General features: G+C 47.3%; 1 protein-coding gene across 2 annotated transcripts in view; it reads left to right on the top strand.

Moving 5' to 3' along the window:
* Positions 1-25,707, top strand: part of LOC134969744 (fatty acyl-CoA hydrolase precursor, medium chain-like) — a 186,928-nt gene that overhangs the window by 124,784 nt on the left and 36,437 nt on the right. The window lies entirely within an intron of this gene.

Genomic DNA, 25,707 nt, shown 5'->3' with positions numbered 1-25,707 from the left:
CCCGGCCAGGGGTGACTAGTTGGATATTTAATGCCACGGCCGCAGGGCGCTGTATAAAAGTGACCCCCGGCTGTGGCATTATCTGTCCAGCTAGTGGAGCCCGATGCTGGTGTAAAAAATACAGGGGACCCCTACTCTTTTTGTCCCCCGTATTTTTTGCACCAGCACCAGGCGCAGAGCCCGGTGCTGGTTTTAAAAATACGGGGGATCCCCTGTCCATTTTTCCCCCGGATTTTTAGAACCAGGACCGGCTCGAAGAGCCCGAGGCTGGTTATGCTTTGGAGGGGGGACCCCACGCCATTTTTTTCCGGGATTTTACCATTCCATCTAAAAATAAAAAATAAAAATAAAAAAATATTTTTTAAAATATATAAATAATACTTGTGCCTCCCAAAAAGACAAACCAAGTACCTAATCCCTTCTAATATAAATAGATATGCTATTACCAATAAAAAAAACACCAAAAAAAACATGTTTTAAATTTTTTTTATTAGATTCACCCACCAAAGTGTGGCGCATTGAAAATGACGAATTTACTGTCTAAAAGCACTGTTGTCGAATTTCCAAACTTCAATTGAATATACTTTTGTCGAATTGCCGCATTTGTACCATTGCAGAAAAGTCGAATTTGACAAATGTCGAATTTCAAAAAGTCGAATTTTGAAAGTCGTTTTTTTTGACGGAAAGTGCTGAATTGCATTGTCGATTTTTTTTTTTTGGGCGAAAAAGTCCAGTTTTTCGACAATTTCGGGAATTCGACCGCAATTGCATATACCCCTAAGACTTTCTTTGCAAGTGATTCGCTGCAGCTGTACAGGAGTCAATGCTAATGACTCTCATTATCACCCCTTGAGGGAACCACTGACAGGAGAGAGAGACAGCCGCACATGATCACACACAGGGTCCTCTTATCTGTGCTGGTGTGCACTCATCCATAGCATGCTGCTGCTGCTAGTTAGCTGTTAGAGTAAGAATTGTTGTTAGTAATCTCTCTTTAGATAAACACATATGTTTAATTAGATTATGTTAAATATCTGAATGCATAAGGAATATCATTTATTCTCTTAATACAATATAGTCACATATTTCATAGGTACAACATACAGCTATACCTATCATATACTGTAACATACCTTATCATAGAACATACCTTAACTCTTAATCCATTTTGTTTTATAAAGTGACCTTTATACAGACATTGGTTCACTTATCAGATACAAGTACCTTTAAACAGAGGTTTATAATCAGCAGACTCATTGTGTGTAATACAATTGGAATTAGCACCAAATAAGGCTAATTAGCTTCTAGCTGGTTCCTTATCCTAATATGAGCATAATACTGTACTCAAGATGCATGAAATCATATGGGAGTGTTATAAGAATGGGGCGTAACTGAATATTATAAAAAAAAAACAGTGTATCGCCATGTTTTTCTCTGTGAAGCATTTTGATCCGGGCTGAGAGAATGTGGTCTCTCAACCTGTACACGGGCGTGGTCTTTTTAATAAATAATCAATTGCTTTTCTAAATCTGGATTCAATTCAGTCTTTTACTTAAAAGCAACAACAACAGCAACAAGATGGTTAAATTAGGATTAGACAATTATCTGGTGTCTGTAATGATTTGGTTAATGCTGTAATGGTATGTAAAACAGCGCATCCAACAAATATAGGTAGTGCCTACAAGATACAGTACAGTGTTCACAATAAAATAACATTTAATATACCAAAATCATAATTTACTTATATATTTAGGGATGAATTCACACAAGGTCATTGCATTGCATTTGGAATTTATTGCAGAGGCATCACATTTATCACGTATGCAGGGGCGTTTTAACAGAGGAGGGGGCCCCTGTGCAGACTACGGGAGGGCCCCCTCCACAGAATGGCGCAGTAGTCTCCGGCATCATGCCAGAGTCTACTGCGCATGCGCAGGTTTCCAGAAACATGGCGCACGCCATGTTCCGGAGACCAAATTCACTACTGTGCGTGCGCAGCGGCCATTTTGGAGGAGATTTTTGATGCTGCTGCAGCGCCCAATGCTGGACTCTGAAGAAGTAACTATTCAAATATGGGTGCAATGTGTGCGTTGCACCCATTATAGAAACGCCAATGAAAAGTAGGCAAGTATGATATCTGACATCGCTATCCTCATATGACAATTACAGAATAGGTTCCCACCACGGAACTGTTACATAGATTTCCTCATGCATACATTTGAGAACCCCCTGTAGAAATCCTGCTTTCTTCTACGCTACTCCATGGCAGCCATTACTCTGGGATTTTATCCCTACTCCTAGGTTTTAGACAGGAAGTTTTTTTTTCTATTTTAGGCTCCGCCCCCTCTGGGAATATAGGTCCGTCCGCTCCTGGCTTCCCCAGTCTTTTTTCCTGTCTCCTTAGGTAGTGACAGTGTAGTCATTTATTCTTTTTTCAAATCTGAAGCTTACCAGGATTTTCCCCCGCCTAATGCGCCTCTGTGAGCCACGGCTGGAAGGGGTTTGGCGCCCGGGACCTGTGAGAAGCATTATAATTCCGGCCTGTGGCATTATAAATGCTGCCTGCCACCACTATGAACTGATGTAGGATGCAACTATAATTAGCCGCAGGGCTACTGATGAGGGAAAAAAAACAGTGTATGGCTGTCTGCGGTAGTGGAAAAACCCGCCGCGGCAACTGGTTACCTGATCGCGCTGGCCGGAGCGTGGAGGGCGGAAGTAGCGCTGGACGCGGCGGGCGGAAGTGCGCGGCCGAATCCCGGAAGTCGTCGCGGATCGGTCTGCGCATGCGCCGGCCGTCAGCCGGGCAGAAGCTGATAAAGATGGCGCGGTCCACCGCTGAGAGTGAGACAGTGTTCCCAATTATAAGGGACTGAGCAGTACTTGAATAAGAGGTGCTGCTTAAGGATTATACAGCATGGATAAAGAGATGTCTCCCTCCATGCCTACATGCAGTGCCGTTTCTAGCGGCGGGCGAGCCGTGCAACCGCACGGGGCGCCCGCCGCGGCACTTTGTGACTCCTTATCTCCTCTCCCCGAGCGCTCTTGCTCGGGGGGCGGAGTTTCGCGGAATGACGCGTTTGCGTCGTGACGTCACGACGCAAACGCGTCATTCCGCGAAACTCCGCCTCCCGAGCAGGAGCGCTCGGGGAGAGGAGATAAGGAGATACGCATGGAAGGAGGAGGCGGCCGGCGCGAGGGACGTGAGGCGGCGGGACCGAAGAGCGGGAAGATGTAAGTATCCTCTCTCTCTTTCTCCCTCTTCCTTCTCCCCCACTTGAAACCTGCCTGCCGCACTGTGTAAAATGGGGACACCTGCCTATGGGGATACCTGCCTGCCGCACTGTATAAAATGGGGACACCTGCATATGGGGTTGCCTGCTGCACTGTATAAAATGGGGACACCTGCATATGGGGTTGCCTGCTGCACTGTATAAAATGGGGACACCTGCATATGGGGTTGCCTGCCGCACTGTATAAAATGGGGACACCTGCATATGGGGTTGCCTGCCGCACTGTATAAAATGGGGACACCTGCATATGGGGTTGCCTGCTGCACTGTAAAAATGGGGACACCTGCATATGGGGTTGCCTGCCGCACTGTATAAAATGGGGACACCTGCCTATGGGGATGCCTGCCGCACTGTATAAAATGGGGACACCTGCCTATGGGGATGCCTGCCGCACTGTATAAAATGGGGACACCTGCCTATGGGGTTGCCTGCCGCACTGTATAAAATGGGGACACCTGCCTATGGGGTTGCCTGCTGCACTGTATAAAATGGGGACACCTGCATATGGGGTTGCCTGCTGCACTGTATAAAATGGGGACACCTGCCTATGGGGTTGCCTGCCGCACTGTATAAAATGGGGACACCTGCCTATGGGGTTGCCTGCCGCACTGTATAAAATGGGGACACCTGCCTATGGAGTTGCCTGCCGCACTGTGTAAAATGGGGACACCTGCCTGCCGCACTGTGTAAAATGGGAACAGCTGCCTGCCGCACTGTGTAAAATGGGGACACCTGCCTGCCGGACTGTGTAAAATGGGGACACCTGCCTGCCGGACTGTGTAAAATGGGGACACCTGCCTGCCGGACTGTGTAAAATGGGGACACCTGCCTGCCGCACTGTGTAAAATGGGGACACCTGCCTGCCGCACTGTGTAAAATGGGGATACCTGCCTGCCGCACTGTGTAAAATGGGGGCACCTGCCTGCGTACTGTGTAAAATGGTGATATCTGCCTGCCGCACTGTGTAAAATGGGGATACCTGCCTACCGTACTGTGTAAAATGGGGATACCTGCCTACCGTACTGTGTAAAATGGGGATACCTGCCTACCGCACTTTGTAAAATGGGGACACCTGCCTGCCGCGCTGTGTAAAATGGGGACACCTGCCTGTCGCGCTGTGTAATATGGGGACACTTGCCTGCTGTAATGTGTAAAAAGGGGACTTTTTTTATTTTTATTTTTTTTCCCCTGTGGTGGGTGTGATGATATCAGACGAGGCTGCGCCCACTTTAATGTGGCCACACACCCTTGTCGGGAGCGCGCGCGCCTTCGGCGCGCGCATGCTTTTTCTATTTACGGCTATATGGGGGGGCGCATTTTGAAATCTCGCACTGGGAGCCAAATTGTCTAGAAACGGCCCTGCCTACATGTGCCCAGGAATGGTAAACAATCTCATGTAGGGCACTGATTATGTTATGTAGTTAGGGTGTTTAGGATACTGTTTGTTTTGGTTGCAGTGTGTCTGAAATTCCCAGGAAGAGAACATGTAAAAAAAAAGCATCATTTGGCTTGTTCTGGATGTAAAAAGAGTTTTTCTGGGGATAAGCATAGCAAACTATGGGGCAGATGTATTAACCTGGAGAAGGCATAAGGCAGTGATAAACCAGTGATATGTGCAAGGTGATAAACGCACCAGCCAATCAGCTCCAAGATGTAAATTAACAGTTAGGATCTGATTGGCTGGTTCCTTTATCACCTTGCACATATTACTGGTTTAACACTTCCTTATGCCTTCTCCAGGTTAATACATCTGCCCCTATGTGCTGATTGTGAGGTATCCCAGGGCCAATCTAGGCAAATTCAAGATCTTATGGAATGGATGAAGAAATTATTCGTAACAAAGGATGAATTGAAGGAGCTTCAGGGGGCTAAATGGTCCAGGTAACAGACAAGTCTGGACGCTGCAGATGGTTCGGATAGTCTCGTTGTATTGGATGATGCTGATAGTCCCTCTCCTGCAGAGTCTGAGGAGGCTCAGGAGCCAGATAGATCATTTAATTTGGATATAGTACATAGCTTAGTATAGAGCTTCAAATCTTAAGGATGAAGCACAGGAGGGTGATGCCCAGGATCCTTTATTTGAAGATAGGATTAAGAAAAAACGATGTTTTCCGGTGCATAAGGTGCTGAAGGAAATTATGTCAGTGCAGTGGCAGAGCGCAGATAAGCGTCTCAATTATATGAAAAGGTTAGAGCGTATGTTCCCGGTACGGGATGAGGAGTTCGTTAAATGGTGTGAATTGCCTAAAATGGATTCTGCAGTAGCTGAAGTTGTTTCCAAAACCACCATCCTGTTGGAAGACGGTGCGGTGCTTAAAGATGCAATGGACAAGAAGGTTGAGAATTTCTTGAAAAGGGTCCATAAAGCATCAGCGGTGACGCTAAAGGCTGGGGTAGCGATGGCGTCAACAACCAGAACCCTGAGATTGTGGGGGAACAACCTGAATCGTGATTTGGAGGATCAGGTATCCAGACATCACCTGCAGAAAGACCTGGCTGTGATAATGAAGGCGGTGGAATACCTGTGTGAGGCCTCTCTTGAGGTAGTCGAATATGCTGCAAAATCATTAGCAGCAGGTGTAGCGGCTAGAAGGTCACTGTGGTTGCGTACCTGGACGGCAGACGTCCATTCAAAAAAACAGATTGGTAGCTCTTCCTTATGAAGGCTCTCGCCTCTTCGGAAGTAAGCTGGAGTCCATAACCAATGTCATGTCAAGCGGTAAATCCGCGAAGCTGCCATATGATAGGAAAGCAAGGTTTAGAGCTTCTTCGCCTAAGCAGCAGTTTAAGGAAGCCAGGTCATATAGGCCAGGTAGACAGTATGGTAGATACACTCCAACAACTACCAGGCAGTCCTTTCGTCAGTCTGGCAGAAGAGGCAATAGAAAATTCTGACTATATGATGCCCCAGAGTGCTGCGCCCGTAGGAGGCAGATTAATGAGATATGCAGATCAATGGCAAGAGTCAACTCAGGAAGCCTGAGTATTAAAGATAATCTCCCAGGGTTATCATAAAGAGTTTATAAAGAATCCGACGGGGCAGAATTTTGTAAAATCAAAGATCTAACTTCAGAAGAACAGATAATAGCTTTTCAAGATATTATAAAAAAACCTTATCAAAGCACATGCAGTCTCAAATGTACCAGTGGCAAAGGAGAGAAGAGGTTTTTATTCCAGGATGTTCTTGATTCAGAAACCATCGGGAGAATTCAGGGCAATTCTGGATTTAAAAAGATTAAACAAATTCCTTATAAGGAAACGTTTTCACATGGAGACGCTGAAAACCATATTATTAGGGATAAAGCAGGGAGACTTTATGGCCTCTATAGATCTGAAAGATGCCTACTTTCACGTGGCAATTCACAAGGACGACCGGAGATTCCTAAGGTTTTACGTCCTTGGAAGACATCTTCAATTCACCTGCCTGCCGTTCGGCCTGTCTTCCTCACCAAGAGTTTTCACAAAAGTTCTCCTAGCTCTAGTGGCACATATGAGGGTGACGGGCATAGCATTGTAGCCGTACCTGGATGACTTGCTGATCTGTGCGAGTACGAAGGCGATTCTAATAGCAGCGGTACAGAAGACTCTTCAGATTCTTCAAGCTCATGGTTGGCTAGTGAACTGGAAGAAGAGCAAGTTAGATCCAACTCAGAACATATACAGTTCCTAGGAGTTCTGATAGATTCAAAGAAGTACACGGTGGTGTTGTCGGAAGACTGATGCGAAAAAATTCAAGATCTCTCGTCCCTAGTTCAGGTAGAGGACAGCATTTCACTCCGCCTAGGCCTGCGTCTTGTGGGGATGTTGTCTTCTTCGATAGAAGCAGTACCCTGGGCCAGGTGGAAAATGAGAACGTTCCAGTGGGACATAATCAGAGCGGTCCGTATAGGCAGAGACCTGGACCACAAGATAATCCTCACTCAAGGAGCAAAGAAGTCCCTGGATTGGTGGATAGACCAGAGCCTAAGCCAGTGGTCAGTGTCCTTAGTGCAGCCCAAGTACGCTGTCTTGACAACAGATGCAAGTGCCACAGGATGGGGAGGTCATCTGTTAAATCACACCTGCCAGGGGTGATGGTCCACACAAGAAAAACTCATGTCTTCCAACAAGCGAGAAATGAGGGCAGTGTGGAACTCGATACATTGTTTTCAGACGCTGCTGGTGCAGTCTCATCTGAGAGTATTCTCGGACAATGTGACAGTCGTGGCATATTTAAATCGCCAAGGAGGCACCAGAAGTCGAGATCTATGGGTGGAAGTAGCAAAGATTTTGGATTGGGCAGAACAAAACCTAAAGTCCATAACAGCCCTTCATGTCCCAGGAGAATCCAACTTAGTGGCGGATTACCTGAGCAGACACAATGTATTACCGGGAGAATGGGAGCTAAATCCTCAAGTGTTCCACTTAATAACACAGAGGTTTGGGTACCCTCAGCTGGACCTAATGGCCACATCTCAGAACACGAAAGTGAAGCGATTCTTTTCAAGATACCAATCCCCAAATTCCAGCAGGACAGATGCTCTCTCCCAGAGATGGAACTTCAGCCTCAGTTATGTGTTCCCTCCACTACCAATTATACCTCGTGTTCTTTGAAAAATCAGAGAGGAGAAAGCGGTAGTTATAATAGTTCTACTCCACTGGCCAAACAGAGTGTGGTTTCCCACAGTCCTCAGTATGGCGATACAAGGTCCATGGACCTTACCAATAGAACCAGAGTTACTGTGACAAGGACCAATCTGTCATCCGAACCCGCAGAGTCTTCATTTGACGGTGTGGAAGTTGAGCGGTCAATCCTGAGAAGTAAAGGTCTTTCAGAACAGGTTGTTACCTTACTTATGAAAGCAAGGAAAAATATATCTTCAAAGTCCTATTATAGAGTATGGAGGAAGTTTGGTGACTGGTTGGGGAATGACGCAGAAATCTCTACGGTTGGAGTCCCGCAGGTACTGCCGTTTCTAAGTGAAGGTTTTCAGATGGGTCTCGCAGTATCAAAGATCAAGGTGCAAATATCAGCATTAAGTATATTGCTGGAGAGAAAGCTGTCGGAGGATAACCTGGTACAAAGATTCTGTCAGGCTATTCAAAGGGAACGTCCTAGAGTCAGATCAATTATACCAACCTGGGACCTGAAAATTGTTCTGAACACGCTGATGGATTCGCCTTTCGAACCTCTGCGGAAAATCTCTTTAAAAATGCCTACCTGGAAGGGAGTTTTCCTCACAGCAATAACTTCAGCGAGAAGGGATGGAGAACTACAGGCTCTCTGGGCTGAGGAGCCCTACTTGAATATTCTTCCAGATAGAATAATATTAATGAATAATCCAGAATTTCTGCCAAAGGTAGTTTCAAACTTCCATGAGTCTGGAGATCATTTTATCATCTTTCTTTCCATACCCAACAGATGATTACGAAGAGAGGTTGCATATGCTGGATGTCTTGGGAGCAGTCTCCATATACTTAGAAAGGGTGAAAGATATCCGGAAAGTTAATAAACTGTTTGTCTTACACTCTAGAGTCAAAAAAGGTGAATCACCTTTTAAAAACACGATTGGTATATGGATTACGGAACTGATTACGTTCACCTATCAAGAAAATGGCCGACCAGTTCCAGACCACATTAAGGCACACTCTACGAGGGCTGTGGCTACATCCTGGGCAAGAAGAGCAAGGTGTCGATAAAAGGGATATGTACGGCAACATGGTCGTCCATCCATACATTCACCAGACACTATGGCTTAGATGTCTCTGGTGGTCACTTTGGAGAAGCGGTACTCAAGGAAGCAACTGCATAAAAATTATTACTTTAAGGACGCTGTCCTGCAAAGACACTCTGGGCTGGAGCTCTTGTAATAAAGTGCTCTCAAATACCCCCAAACCCGCTCATTATAACTTTAAATAGCCCCTACAGTGAGCCTGTGGGCTGCTGACAGCGGTGGGCTATCTGGAGAGGAGCCCCGTGCAGCTGACGGACCACTTCCGCCGCTACGAGCCCGCGGCCTACTCGACTTCCAGAAGCTGGGGCCTCGAGTTTGGAGGCATCCCGGCGATGAGCTCCGGGACCCGTTCGCGGACGCGGCGGGACCCGGCGGACCTCCTGCGGGCGCCCCACACACCCTCTGGCCAGTGGAGACCCTCCCCAGACCCTCAGGTAGCTGCAGGGGGCTGAAAACTTCCCCCCTGAGTCGGGAAAAGTGATTGAAAAGAGAGTCTTTCAGCTGGGGACTATGGCGGCGGCCATCTTGGAAAGCATCTAACAGCTAATACAGCCAGCAGCAGCAAAATTCAGGAACACTGCATAGCAGTTCTGAAAAAGCCTACAAGCTTACAAATCCTGCCTGCTGTGCATCTGCAAGTGGCCTCACCCTATTGAAGACATACAATATACTCCTGGCTGCCGCTAAAGAGGTACGTTTTATCATATAACCGTGCCCTTTCATACTAATCTGAGACTGCTCTGTCCGGCGCTTTCTTACCGTCACTAACGGGTTTGAGGTGACCCTCGTCTCTACACTCCTACAGCCCGTCGCAATGTGACCCCTGATGGGAGCCTCTTCCACCCAGAGTCTTACCGTTTAACATGAGACTACGTTTAAAAACCAGCACCCTGCCTACTTTATAACGTACTAGCCTAGAGGGATCCGTCTACTGCACTGCTCTTAGATCATTTATTTTTTCTCCATTTTTACTCCTATCACGTTATGGCACCTAAAAAAGCAAAAGCCACACTGCCTCCTCAGGTGTCTCTCCCGATCCGGAAACAACATCAGGCGTCCCCGCCACCTCGAGGAGTGCCGGCCCCTTCCACGAAAAGCCCCTATTCATCTGACCTGACCGGCTCGCTTTCAGTGTCGGGCGTGGACCCGAATTCTGATGCCCCCCTCACTGTGAAGAGCCTCTGTCAGGTCTTGACGGCCTTCAAATCGGACTTAACTCACGACCTCACAGCTGCTATACGTGAAGTCAAAGTTGAGCTGACAGCCATCGGGGATAGAACCGACACTCTAGAGCGCAAATTGGAAGAGCTAGTCACGTCGCATAACGATCTTATCACAGCTCATGACCAACAACAAAACGAGTTGGACACATTTAAAAATAAAATGGCGGATTTGGAAGATCGTTCCAGATGGAACAATATTAAAATACGTGGAATACCTGATTCGGTTGATAACTCGGATCTGATGAAATATGCCATGGCTCTGTTCCGTAAACTGCTACCTGGAGTACCCGATGCGGAACTACTAATTGACCGAATTCATCGCCTACCTAAACCTCGGTTTCTCTCCAACACCTTACCTAGAGATACGTTACTCCGGGTACACTTCTTCACCGTTAAAGAACGTATTCTCCAAGCCACTCGAGCTGCAGAGAACTCTGATACCCTAGGAGGATTGCAATTGTTCCCGGACTTTTCTGCACTCACCCTTTCTAAGAGACGCAGTCTAGCCCCGATCACTTCCGCCCTCCGGGCCCAAGATATCCAATATAAGTGGGGCTTTCCAGTGAAGCTGATCGTCTTTTATGACGGTTCTTCGTTTATTATATCTGAGCTGGAAGCCGGCGTGAAACTGCTCGAGGACTGGGACATCTCTGTGAAATTACCATCCTCTCATGAGAGACGTCCCCCACCTCGCTCGGAATGGTCCACTGAGTGAGCGCACTACGTAATTAGTGAACGATCTAACATGCCTTTCTATATTTAGTTAGAGATGTTGAATTTATTATATTTCTGTTATTGTTGCAATTATGGTTATAGAATCCCTCTGGGCGAGTTATATTTTCTCCTTGCTGGTCATCATAGTGCATACTCCCCTACTTAGAAGTGGTTGTTCAGTTTACGCCCCAGCTTACCTGTTTATATGTTTAAGGGCCTATCTTTATAGTATACGCTGATAACAGCAGATGGAGGAATTTCCGCTAGTAAGATAGGCCATACCATTTTGGACTTCGTCTTTTGTCTTTTTAATGTATGTTTATTTCCCATGTGCCACTTTTATCTAGAAGGAGATGTATATTTATTCTCCCTACACATTAGCTATTTGTTTTTTTTCACTGACTCTGGGTGGACTGTAGAGTCCGCCTGCCCCCCGTTTATCTACTGCCTTCATTTTTCCCCTGCAGTAGCTATGCAGACCCGATGTACTGGGTCGGTTTGCTTTTCCTTTCCCTTTGACTTCCTGTTTTTGAGTCTATCGCCCCTTCTCCGTGTTTTTTCTATCCCCCCCCTGCCCCCCCCCCATCAGGATGGGATGCCGCCACTTACATAGTATTTCCACTGAATAATTATGGTTGGTATTCTTTCATTGAATGTGAAGGGTTTAAACTCCCCTAACAAACGGAGACTAGCTTTATCCTCCTTCCATAAGTATAAAGCTGATATAGTCGCCCTACAAGAAACTCACTTTTCCTCCCACAATCCCCATGTACTGAAAGACCACAGGTTCCCTATAGGATATTTCGCTAACGGCCCCTTTAAAAGAAATGGAGTAGCTCTGTTGTTTAGAGATAAGGTTCCTTTTACTCTCCACTCCCAAATTGCAGATAAGGCAGGCCGATACTTGATTCTCACGGGTGTTCTAGACAGTAAATACGTCACTATAGTTTTGCTATATGCACCTAACTCGAACCAGGTGGCCTTTATTCGGAAGCTATGCTTGCTTATTCAAAAGGTCCGTGTCGGCTCCCTAATCCTCCTAGGAGACTTTAACTTAGTATTAGACCCCAAACTAGATAAATCGTCCCAGCCCTCTTCAACTACATCTAAAACCCGCCCTGGCCCCTCATTAGCGCTACGCAATATCTTAGCGGAGTTCGACTTATATGACATTTGGCGCATTCGCAACCCCACAGGTAGAGACTACACGTTCTTTTCACCGGTTCATATTCACGAATTGACCTTGTGTTATGCGATAAATGGACCCTACAGGATGCTGGTACGGTCGACATCCTTCCTATCACCTGGTCCGACCACGCTCCGATATATTGGAAGTGGCACATTAGGTCTGCTCCCATCCCCCCCAGATCATGGCGATTATCTCCCCATCTACTAGAGATGAGCGGGTTCGGTTTCTCTGAATCCGAACCCGCCCGAACTTCATGTTTTTTTTCACGGGTCCGAGCGACTCGGATCTTCCCGCCTTGCTCGGTTAACCCGAGCGCGCCCGAACGTCATCATGACGCTGTCGGATTCTCGCGAGGCTCGGATTCTATCGCGAGACTCGGATTCTATATAAGGAGCCGCGCGTCGCCGCCATTTTCACACGTGCATTGAGATTGATAGGGAGAGGACGTGGCTGGCGTCCTCTCCATTTAGATTAGGGTTGAGAGAGAGAGAGAGAGATTGACCTGAGGCTGTGATACTGTAGAAGAGAGTGCAGAGTTTAGTGACTGACGACCACAGTGACCACCAGACAGTGCAGTTGTTTGTTTTATTTAATATATCCGTTCTCTGCCTGAAAAAAACGATACACACAGTGACTCAGTCACATACCATATCTGTGTGCACTGCTCAGCCCAGTGTGCTGCATCAATGTATATATATATCTGACTGTGCTCAGCTCACACAGCTTATAATTGTGGGGGAGACTGGGGAGCACTGCAGTGCCAGTTATAGGTTATAGCAGGAGCCAGGAGTACATAATATTATATTAAAATTAAACAGTGCACACTTTTGCTGCAGGAGTGCCACTGCCAGTGTGACTAGTGACCAGTGACCTGACCACCAGTATATATAATATTAGTAGTATACTATCTCTTTATCAACCAGTCTATATTAGCAGCAGACACAGTACAGTGCGGTAGTTCACGGCTGTGGCTACCTCTGTGTCGGCACTCGGCAGCCCGTCCATAATTGTATATACCACCTAACCGTGGTTTTTTTTTCTTTCTTTATAGTCATACTAGTTACGAGTATACTATCTCTTTATCAACCAGTCTATATTAGCAGCAGACACAGTACAGTGCGGTAGTTCACGGCTGTGGCTACCTCTGTGTCGGCACTCGGCAGCCCGTCCATAATTGTATATACCACCTAACCGTGGTTTTTTTTTCTTTCTTTATACATACATACTAGTTACGAGTATACTATCTCTTTATCAACCAGTCTATATTAGCAGCAGACACAGTACAGTGCGGTAGTTCACGGCTGTGGCTACCTCTGTGTCGGCACTCGGCAGCCCGTCCATAATTGTATATACCACCTAACCGTGGTTTTTTTTTCTTTCTTTATACATACATACTAGTTACGAGTATACTATCTCTTTATCAACCAGTCTATATATTAGCAGCAGACACAGTACAGTGCGGTAGTTCACGGCTGTGGCTACCTCTGTGTCGGCACTCGGCAGCCCGTCCATAATTGTATATACCACCTAACCGTGGTTTTTTTTTTCTTTCTTTATACATACATACTAGTTACGAGTATACTATCTCTTTATCAACCAGTCTATATATTAGCAGCAGACACAGTACAGTGCGGTAGTTCACGGCTGTGGCTACCTCTGTGTCGGCACTCGGCAGCCCGTCCATAATTGTATATACCACCTAACCGTGGTTTTTTTTTCTTTCTTTATACATACATACTAGTTACGAGTATACTATCTCTTTATCAACCAGTCTATATATTAGCAGCAGACACAGTACAGTGCGGTAGTTCACGGCTGTGGCTACCTCTGTGTCGGCACTCGGCAGCCCGTCCATAATTGTATATACCACCTAACCGTGGTTTTTTTTTCTTTCTTTATACATACATACTAGTTACGAGTATACTATCTCTTTATCAACCAGTCTATATATTAGCAGCAGACACAGTACAGTGCGGTAGTTCACGGCTGTGGCTACCTCTGTGTCGGCACTCGGCAGCCCGTCCATAATTGTATATACCACCTAACCGTGGTTTTTTTTTCTTTCTTTATACATACATACTAGTTACGAGTATACTATCTCTTTATCAACCAGTCTATATATTAGCAGCAGACACAGTACAGTGCGGTAGTTCACGGCTGTGGCTACCTCTGTGTCGGCACTCGGCAGCCCGTCCATAATTGTATACTAGTATCCAATCCATCCATCTCCATTGTTTACCTGAGGTGCCTTTTAGTTGTGCCTATTAAAATATGGAGAACAAAAATGTTGAGGTTCCAAAATTAGGGAAAGATCAAGATCCACTTCCACCTCGTGCTGAAGCTGCTGCCACTAGTCATGGCCGAGACGATGAAATGCCAGCAACGTCGTCTGCCAAGGCCGATGCCCAATGTCATAGTACAGAGCATGTCAAATCCAAAACACCAAATATCAGTAAAAAAAGGACTCCAAAACCTAAAATAAAATTGTCGGAGGAGAAGCGTAAACTTGCCAATATGCCATTTACCACACGGAGTGGCAAGGAACGGCTGAGGCCCTGGCCTATGTTCATGGCTAGTGGTTCAGCTTCACATGAGGATGGAAGCACTCAGCCTCTCGCTAGAAAAATGAAAAGACTAAAGCTGGCAAAAGCAGTAGCACCGCAAAGAACTGTGCGTTCTTCGAAATCCCAAATCCACAAGGAGAGTCCGACTCCAATTGTGTCGGTTGCGATGCCTGACCTTCCCAACACTGGACGTGAAGAGCATGCGCCTTCCACCATTTGCACGCCCCCTGCAAGTGATGGAAGGAGCACCCGCAGTCCAGTTCCTGATAGTCAGATTGAAGATGTCAGTGTTGAAGTACACCAGGATGAGGAGGATATGGGTGTTGCTGGCGCTGGGGAGGAAATTGACCAGGAGGATTCTGATGGTGAGGTGGTTTGTTTAAGTCAGGCACCCGGGGAGACACCTGTTGTCCGTGGTAGGAATATGGCCGTTGACATGCCTGGTGAAAATACCAAAAAAATCAGCTCTTCGGTGTGGAAGTATTTCACCAGAAATGCGGACAACAGGTGTCAAGCCGTGTGTTCCCTTTGTCAAGCTGTAATAAGTAGGGGTAAGGACGTTAACCACCTCGGAACATCCTCCCTTATACGTCACCTGCAGCGCATTCATAATAAGTCAGTGACAAGTTCAAAAACTTGGGCCGACAGCGGAAGCAGTCCACTGACCAGTAAATCCCTTCCTCTTGTAACCAAACCACCCCACCAACTCCCTCAGTGTCAATTTCCTCCTTCCCCAGGAATGCCAATAGTCCTGCAGGCCATGTCACTGGCAATTCTGACGAGTCCTCTCCTGCCTGGGATTCCTCCGATGCATCCTTGCGTGTAACGCCTACTGCTGCTGGCGCTGCTGTTGTTGCTGCTGGGAGTCGATGGTCATCCCAGAGGGGAAGTCGTAAGACCACTTTTACTACTTCCACCAAGCAATTGACTGTCCAACAGTCCTTTGCGAGGAAGATGAAATATCACAGCAGTCATCCTGCTGCAAAGCGGATAACTGAGGCCTTGACATCCTGGGTGGTGAGAAACGTGGTTCCGGTATCCATCATTACTGCAGAGCCAACTAGAGACTTGTTGGAGGTACTGTGTCCCCGGTACCAAATACCATCTAGGTTCCATTTCTCTAGGCAGGCGATACCGAAAATGTACACAGACCTCAGAAAAAGAGTCACCAGTGTCCTAAAAAATGCAGCTGTACCCAATGTCCACTTAACCACGGACATGTGGACAAGTGGAGCAGGGCAGGGTCAGGACTATATGACTGTGACAGCCCACTGGGTAGATGTATGGACTCCCGCCGCAAGAACAGCAGCGGCGGCACCAGTAGCAGCATCTCGCAAACGCCAACTCTTTCCTAGGCAGGCTACGCTTTGTATCACCGGTTTCCAGAATACGCACACAGCTGAAAACCTCTTACGGCAACTGAGGAAGATCATCGCGGAATGGCTTACCCCAATTGGACTCTCCTGTGGATTTGTGGCATCGGACAACGCCAGCAATATTGTGTGTGCATTAAATATGGGCAAATTCCAGCACGTCCCATGTTTTGCACATACCTTGAATTTGGTGGTGCAGAATTTTTTAAAAAACGACAGGGGCGTGCAAGAGATGCTGTCGGTGGCCAGAAGAATTGCGGGACACTTTCGGCGTACAGGCACCACGTACAGAAGTCTGGAGCACCACCAAAAACTACTGAACCTGCCCTGCCATCATCTGAAGCAAGAAGTGGTAACGAGGTGGAATTCAACCCTCTATATGCTTCAGAGGTTGGAGGAGCAGCAAAAGGCCATTCAAGCCTATACAATTGAGCACGATATAGTAGGTGGAATGCACCTGTCTCAGGCGCAGTGGAGAATGATTTCAACGTTGTGCAAGGTTCTGATGCCCTTTGAACTTGCCACACGTGAAGTCAGTTCAGACACTGCCAGCCTGAGTCAGGTCATTCCCCTCATCAGGCTTTTGCAGAAGAAGCTGGAGACATTGAAGGAGGAGCTAACACGGAGCGATTCCGCTAGGCATGTGGGACTTGTGGATGGAGCCCTTAATTCGCTTAACAAGGATTCACGGGTGGTCAAACTGTTGAAATCAGAGCACTACATTTTGGCCACCGTGCTCGATCCTAGATTTAAAGCCTACCTTGGATCTCTCTTTCCAGCAGACACAAGTCTGCTGGGGTTGAAAGACCTGCTGGTGACAAAATTGTCAAGTCAAGCGGAACGCGACCTGTCAACATCTCCTCCTTCACATTCTCCCGCAACTGGGGGTGCGAGGAAAAGGCTCAGAATTCCGAGCCCACCCGCTGGCGGTGATGCAGGGCAGTCTGGAGCGACTGCTGATGCTGACATCTGGTCCGGACTGAAGGACCTGACAACGATTACGGACATGTCGTCTACTGTCACTGCATATGATTCTCTCAACATTGATAGAATGGTGGAGGATTATATGAGTGACCGCATCCAAGTAGGCACGTCACACAGTCCGTACTTATACTGGCAGGAAAAAGAGGCAATTTGGAGGCCCTTGCACAAACTGGCTTTATTCTACCTAAGTTGCCCTCCCACAAGTGTGTACTCCGAAAGAGTGTTTAGTGCCGCCGCTCACCTTGTCAGCAATCGGCGTACGAGGTTACATCCAGAAAATGTGGAGAAGATGATGTTCATTAAAATTAATTATAATCAATTCCTCCGCGGAGACATTGACCAGCAGCAATTGCCTCCACAAAGTACACAGGGAGCTGAGATGGTGGATTCCAGTGGGGACGAATTGATAATCTGTGAGGAGGGGGATGTACACGGTGATATATCGGAGGGTGATGATGAGGTGGACATCTTGCCTCTGTAGAGCCAGTTTGTGCAAGGAGAGATTAATTGCTTCTTTTTTGGGGGGGGTCCAAACCAACCCGTCATATCAGTCACAGTCGTGTGGCAGACCCTGTCACTGAAATGATGGGTTGGTTAAAGTGTGCATGTCCTGTTTTGTTTATACAACATAAGGGTGGGTGGGAGGGCCCAAGGACAATTCCATCTTGCACCTCTTTTTTCTTTTCTTTTTCTTTGCATCATGTGCTGATTGGGGAGGGTTTTTTGGAAGGGACATCCTGCGTGACACTGCAGTGCCACTCCTAAATGGGCCCGGTGTTTGTGTCGGCCACTAGGGTCGCTAATCTTACTCACACAGTCAGCTACCTCATTGCGCCTCTTTTTTTCTTTGCGTCATGTGCTGTTTGGGGAGGGTTTTTTGGAAGGGACATCCTGCGTGACACTGCAGTGCCACTCCTAGATGGGCCCGGTGTTTGTGTCGGCCACTAGGGTCGCTAATCTTACTCACACAGCTACCTCATTGCGCCTCTTTTTTTCTTTGCGTCATGTGCTGTTTGGGGAGGGTTTTTTGGAAGGGACATCCTGCGTGACACTGCAGTGCCACTCCTAGATGGGCCCGGTGTTTGTGTCGGCCACTAGGGTCGCTAATCTTACTCACACAGCTACCTCATTGCGCCTCTTTTTTTCTTTGCGTCATGTGCTGTTTGGGGAGGGTTTTTTTGGAAGGGCCATCCTGCGTGACACTGCAGTGCCACTCCTAGATGGGCCCGGTGTTTGTGTCGGCCACTAGGGTCGCTAATCTTACTCACACAGCTACCTCATTGCGCCTCTTTTTTTCTTTGCGTCATGTGCTGTTTGGGGAGGGTTTTTTGGAAGGGACATCCTGCGTGACACTGCAGTGCCACTCCTAGATGGGCCCGGTGTTTGTGTCGGCCACTAGGGTCGCTTATCTTACTCACACAGCGACCTCGGTGCAAATTTTAGGACTAAAAATAATATTGTGAGGTGTGAGGTATTCAGAATAGACTGAAAATGAGTGTAAATTATGGTTTTTGAGGTTAATAATACTTTGGGATCAAAATGACCCCCAAATTCTATGATTTAAGCTGTTTTTTAGTGTTTTTTGAAAAAAACACCCGAATCCAAAACACACCCGAATCCGACAAAAAAAATTCGGTGAGGTTTTGCCAAAACGCGTTCGAACCCAAAACACGGCCGCGGAACCGAACCCAAAACCAAAACACAAAACCCGAAAAATTTCAGGCGCTCATCTCTACCATCTACTACATGACCCGTTGGCCAAAAAAATTATCTCCGATTGCATGTCCCTGTATACAGACACTAATTCCCCGTCAGACACTTCTTTACCAAATTACTGGTGTGCGTTAAAAGCGGTTGTCCGTGGTTCCGCTATCCAGGCTGGAGCTACGCTTAAAAAGCAAGCGAAACAACTCCAACTAGACCTGGAACAGAGACTTAAAATAGCCGAAGATAAGAATAAAAAGCAACCCACCCGGCTTTTGCGTAAGGAATTGTCTGACATTTGCAGCCAATTACAAAAACTTTTGGTTTTTAGGACCCAGGCAGCCCTGAACAGATTACGACAGAAATTTTACTTAGTAGGCAATAGACCCGGTAAAATGCTCGCTCGCAGACTTCGGGCCCAACGAGCTCGCAATAGAATTACATTTATTCTCTCCCCCGCAGGCTCTAAGCTTGCCAACCCTCTAGATATCGCTAATCAATTCGCAGACTACTACACTAAATTGTATAATTTACACTCTGACCCCCTCACATTCCAGCCTACTCTTGACTCTATACAAGCATTCCTTTCTTCGGTCAACCTCCCCACCTTGACTCCTGATCAGCTAGATGCCTTAAACGCCCCTTGGACTGCATTAGAGGTCGAAGCCACGATTAAATCCCTCCCAAAGGATAAGGCCCCTGGCCCCGATGGGTTTATTAACGACTTCTATACTTCCTTTACAGACCATCTCTCCCCCATTTTGACTACTCTGTTTAATGATATAACCAGTACTGGTGCCTTTCCTAAGGAAATGCTGGAGGCCCAGGTGGTAGCTATACCCAAACCTGGGAAAGACCCTGCTCACTGCCATAACTACAGACCAATTGCATTACTTAATAGCGATGTTAAGCTCTATGCTAAAATGATAGCATCCCGACTCAGTGTTTATTTACCGCTGTTAATTCATCCTGACCAGGTCGGATTCGTATCTGGAAGACAGGCCTCTGACAATACCCGCAGGGTCTTCAATTTAATTGATAGGGCCTCTGACACCGAGGGATTCTTGTTACTTTCGTTGGATGCTGAGAAGGCGTTCGACAGATTAAATTGGCTGTACATGCGTACTGTTTTAGTTAAATTTGGCTTCTCAGCCCAGATTCTGACGTCAATCTTAGCATTGTACACTCTACCGTCAGCAAGGGTATTTAGCAATGGATTCTTATCGGACGCCTTCCCAATCACTAATGGAACTCGCCAAGGTTGCCCCCTCTCACCTTTGATATATGCTCTTGGCATTGAACCCCTGGCGGCTAAAATCAGAGCGGATGCAGCATTCCCCGGCCTGACCCATGGGGGACTTTCCCATAAGTTGTGTCTCTTTGCCGACGACGTTCTTCTCTTTGTATCTCGACCCTCCTCTTCTCTCCCGCATCTACATTCGATATTACACGGCTTCAGTGAGGCCTCATACTACAAACTAAACACAACTAAAACTGACGCTTTACCTGTCCACTTACCCGATACACTCACGGCTGCTTTACGATCTCAATATCCATACAACTGGAAACTTAACTCACTTACATACCTAGGGATTCATATTCCCCCTACCTCCTCTACTGTTTTCGATTTAAATCTCCCTCCCCTGATACTCACTCTCCAGACCCTGACATCCTCATGGCTCTTGTATGAAATATCCTGGCTGGGTCGGTTGGCTGCCTTTAAAATGTCCCTATTACCGAAACTTATGTATCTATTTCGCACTATACCTTATACTTTCCCCAAACCATATCTCGATAAATGTAGAATTGTCTTGACAAAATATCTGTGGAAATCGCACCCCCCAAAATTGGCACATGCTAGAATGATACTCCCCCGACACAGGGGAGGTCTCGCATTACCCGACCTAAATATGTATCAGGAAGCATGTGTGCTTGCCCAACTGAAATCTTGGAACTCCTCCAACCCCATATCCTTGTGGGCCCACATTGAGGATGACGGTAGCACAAGATACCCCTTAGCAGATTTGTTGTGGACTCCTAAAGCCCTACGTCCCAATGACTTGCCCATCCTCCCCTCTACAGCTTCCTCTTTACGAATATGGGATAGTTTGATGAGTAAGCTCCCTGGCATTACTACCCCCTACACTGCCCTTTCACTTAAAGCAGTGAGTAAATTGATTCCCAATTTACATGTCTCTACGTGGAATGCGTGTAATATTCATTCCCTTGGAGACTTATTAGATGGAACTGCCTTCCTTTCATTCGCCCAATTGCAGGATAAATTCTCCCTCCCGAGTACTGAACTATTCCACAATTTCCAAATCAGACACTGGTTTAGGAGTCTACCCACTGTACAAACACCCCCCAGCTCTTTAGTTCAGTCTATCCTATCCCGCGTGGTATTGCCTACATCAACTAAAGATATAACTTATTGGTACAATGCACTCATCTCATTGGTCCCATACCAAAAATCTAATGCTCAGAAGCGCTGGGAGAGGGACTTAAGTATTTCCATAGCAGAGACACAATGGGAGCAATTATATCGATTAACATTTCGCATGTCACGCTGCTTAAACCATTCAGAAATGCATGTTAAATTATTGAATAGGTTATACCTGACCCCGGACAGACTGCACACATTTTGGCCCTCCTGCTCACCACTATGTTGGAGAAATTGCGGAGAAATAGGACATTTGTATCACATTTTCTGGTCATGTCCTCTTCTTCATACTTTCTGGGCAGAAGTATTTACGCTGATAAATAAAGTGCTATGTCTATCTTTAAGCCCATCCCCAGCTTTAGCTCTCCTACATATGTATCCCCTAGAGGTCTCAGCCTCCCAAAGGTACTTATTGGGACACATTTGTATAGCAGCAAGGGCAACCTTGGCCCAAGTCTGGAAACAAGCGTTAGTCCCTCCTACTCTAAAAGTGTTTCATAAAGTTCATTTCCACTATATCATGGAAACTGAATGTGTGCCTTATTCTTCCTCTGCTTCCTCTCCCATTATGCGATGGTTCCATTGGCATGAATACGTCACGGAGGGGGAAGGTTCCGCTCTCATATCACACCCAGGGAAGACATCCCCTTTACAATTTAGTCTGAATGAGGAACCTTCTACTTCTTGATGCTCCATCTCCCATACTATCCCTTTGGTCTGTACTGGCGGTTATGTGTATAATGTTATCAATTGTTTTCTCCCTAAAGGTAAAACCCTATCGAACTAGCCCTTCACATTTTCATCTGTTAATATGGCTAGGATACCTGAATACCTGCTTGGCGATATGTTAACTGTCTCAAATGTATGTTGCATTTCATTGACGTGTACATCCCTCCCCACCCTGTTTTTTTTTTTTTTCCTCTGTACCCCCCCTCCTCTTTTTTCTTTTTGCATTTACTATATAATCCAATAAAATTTATTGATGTTAAAAAAAAATATATATTACTTTAAGCATCATTTGGGCTCTGTGTGGTTTATTTCCCTCCCTACTAGGATGCTTTGGTACATCCCAGAGTAATGGCTGCCATGGAGTAGCGTAGAAGAAAGTAGCAAATTATACTTATCTTTGTTTTTTCTTAGGCTCCGTCAAGGAGACACTCAAAAGACTGGGGAAGCCAGGAGCGGACGGACCTATATTCCCAGCGGAGGCGGAGCGTAAAATAGAAAAAAAACACCTTCCTGTCTAAAACCTAGGAGTAGGGATAAAATCCCAGAGTAATGGCTGCCATGGAGAATCTTGAAGAAATGAAATTATCGGTAAGTATAATTTGCTACTTTTGCCCGTGGCTGAGTGTAGTACAGTATCTCCCGGCCATGTAGCCAGCAGGAGAGACTGTAAGAACAGATCCTGTAGCTGCACTTGTTCCCCTTTCACACATGCATCAAAATCCCAGGTTTATGCACATGAATGCCCATCCACCCGGGATTTTGGTATGTCTGAATGCAAACGACCCAATTCCCAGGTCCACGACCCTTCTCCCGATCAGGGTCATGGAGCTCAGACCCAGGAATTTGCCGGCATGCTATACCCGTCAGTTTCCTGGGTCTGATGTCAGAAAGCGGGATTGCTCTATACCCTGATACAGCGTAAGTAAGGCTTTAGATCTACATACCCTGTACAGTGTATCAGCCAGTGACAAGTCCATACCTCCCAACATGACCTTCTCCAGCAGGGACACAATGTTCTGCTTCTGGACTTTCCTCTTAATTGGGCCTATGTATCAAAAATATAATAAGTTTGGACATTTTTTCATCACTTATCGTGTGTTTTTCGTGACTTTTTTTACCGTATAATTTTTTTTTAATCGGAAATGTGATTGGAATAAAAGCCCAAAAATGTGATAATTATCGCTCTACTTTCCAGTCGTTTTATCGCATTTTTAAAAAATGAAATGAATTGCGCGTGCTCTGTTTCAGAGCCGGACATGCGTAGTGAGTTCCATGGTGGCGTTCAGCACATACCTGACCTACAGCAGAATAGAGTAGCTACTTTACACCCCTTTCACACCGCCAATGCCAGATCCCACCCGGGAATTGGAAACGTGTCCATCCTGGGTGGGATCCGGCATTGGACCCTAAGGGCTATTACACACACTCCGGGCAGCGCCGGCCGGCAAAATACCGGACAGCTTTTTGCAGTGGCCATGCTGCTGAGACACATGCAGAGCAATGTATCAATTCACACGGCACGGCCCCCGGCACGGCTGCCGGCTTGCAGCCGGAAATATCCACTGAAAGGTCCGGCTGCCGTGCCGGGGCCGTGCCGTCCTTACAGGCAGTGAGTTACGTGTGTGAATGGGCGCTTTCACATGCAACGGGTTTTTTGTGCCGTGCTGCTGCTGCGCATGCGCACAGCCTTAAACACGGCACCAAACCGTTGTGTGTGAAAGACTCTCCCGGATGGCAAAAAGCCGGACAAAGTGTCACCGGCTTTTTGCCATCCGGGGAAAACCGGAGTGTGTGAAACAGCCCTTAAGGTGCATACACACGGAGAGATTTTGGCTATGAGAGATTTTGACTAACTTTACCAGAGATTTTGTCTAACTATGCAAGAGATTTTGGCTATGGGAGATTTTGACTATCCCATTTAAATAAGGGGATGAGTGTCATATATAGGATGAATTTACAGGGTGGCTGGTATTTAAATAGCTAAAAGTTAAAAAAAAAAATTTGCGTGGGGTCCCCCCTCCTATGTAAAACCAGCCTCGGGCTCTTTGAGCCAGTCCTGGTTGTTAAAATACAGAGGAAAAAATGAGTAGGGTTCCCCCATATTTAGACAACCAGCACCGGGCTCTGCGTCCGGTCCTGGTTTAAAAAATACGGGGGACAAAAGACATAGCGGTCCCCCGTATTTCCCAAACCAGCACCGGGCTCCACTAGCCAGGGAGATAATGCCACAGCCGGGGGACACTTTTATATTGGTCCCTGCGGTCGTGCCATTACCCCCCCAACTAGTCACCCCTGGCCGGGGTACACTGGAGTGAGGACCCCTTAAATCAAGGGATCCCCCCCTCCAGCCACCCAAGGGCCAGGGGTGAAGCCCGAGGCTGTCCCCCCCATCCGTGGGCCGGTGGATGGGAGGCTGATAGCCTTTCAATAGTAATATTGTTCTTTACAGGAGGCCTATAGGTCCCAGCAAGCCTGCCCCAGCATGCTGGCACTTGGAGAACCACAAGTGCCAGCATGCCCGGACATAAAGGGCCCGCTGGCACCTGTAGTCCACCTGTAAAGAAAATATAAAAAACAAAACCAAACACATTCTTTTAAAAATCCTTTATTAAACTGGGTCTTCACCTGGGGGCGGCGGCCTTTAAGCTCTTTTGCATGGCCGCCGCCTTCCCAGGGCTTCCGGCGTCTTCACCTGGGGGGGCGCCACCTCCCCAGGGCTTCTGGGGTCTTGCTCCGGCGTCTTCACCTGGTGGGCGGCGGCTGCTAAGCTCTTTTGCATAGCCGCCGCCCATCCAGGACTTCCACGGCGTCTTCAGGAGCTCTTCTCCGCTCCTCCTCCGCCGTCGGACTGAAAGCCGCTGCCTCGCGCTGACTTATATAAGTCAGCGGGAGGGGGCGGGGCGATGACGCGGCGAGCCGTGATTGGCTCGCGGCGGCCATCTTGAATTTCAAAAATGACGCTGAGGCGCCATTTTTGAAACTGGTACCGCTCCGCTGCCAAACTCTGCAAGAGAAAGGTAAATTTCCGCCGCCCGCACCGCTGCCGCAACCCGCCGCCGCCCACACCGCCACCCGCACCGCCGCCGCCCACACCGCCACCCGCCGCCGCCCGCACCGCCGCCGCAACCCGCCGCCGCCCACACCGCCGCCGCCGCCCGCACCGCCGCCACAACCCGTCGCCGCCCGCACCACCGCTGCCTGCAACATCGCTATCGCTGGGAAAAATCACTGGCCTCTAGCGATTTTAACTAACTTTACCAGCTACATAGCCAAAATTGACTTGCCGGCACTGACTATTTTTCCCAGCGATAGCGACTTAGCGGGGACGCGCATCGCTATCGCTGCCTGTATACACACGGAGCGATCTGCACTAACTTTCTGAGCGATTTTGACTATATAGTCAAAATCGCTCAGTTATATCGCTCCGTGTGTATGCACCTTTACAGCAGGCATACCATCCCGGCAATTTGCCAGGTCGGTTACCATAGCAGCAGGGGTGGGCGGAGCAAGAGGCCCGGCACTCTTTGCAGACAAGCCAAAGACCTAGGTGCCCTCCGCGGCAAATGGTAATGGATAGAAGGACAAAAGCAGTGGCACTCCAGGGTTTAGTAAAAATATAAACAATTCCTGTATTGAAAAATCGTCACATCTGGCCAACGTTGTGGGGCCCGTAGCCCCTTTATCAAGGCGTGTATGGGCCCCCAAACATTGGGCAGATGTGACGATTTTTCAATACAGGAATTGTTTATATTTTTACTAAACCTTGGAGTGCCACTGCTT

Source organism: Pseudophryne corroboree, chromosome 11 (genome assembly GCF_028390025.1).
Source record: "Pseudophryne corroboree isolate aPseCor3 chromosome 11, aPseCor3.hap2, whole genome shotgun sequence".
Lineage (NCBI taxonomy): Eukaryota > Metazoa > Chordata > Amphibia > Anura > Myobatrachidae > Pseudophryne > Pseudophryne corroboree.
This window is presented reverse-complemented; position numbering and strand designations above follow the sequence as displayed.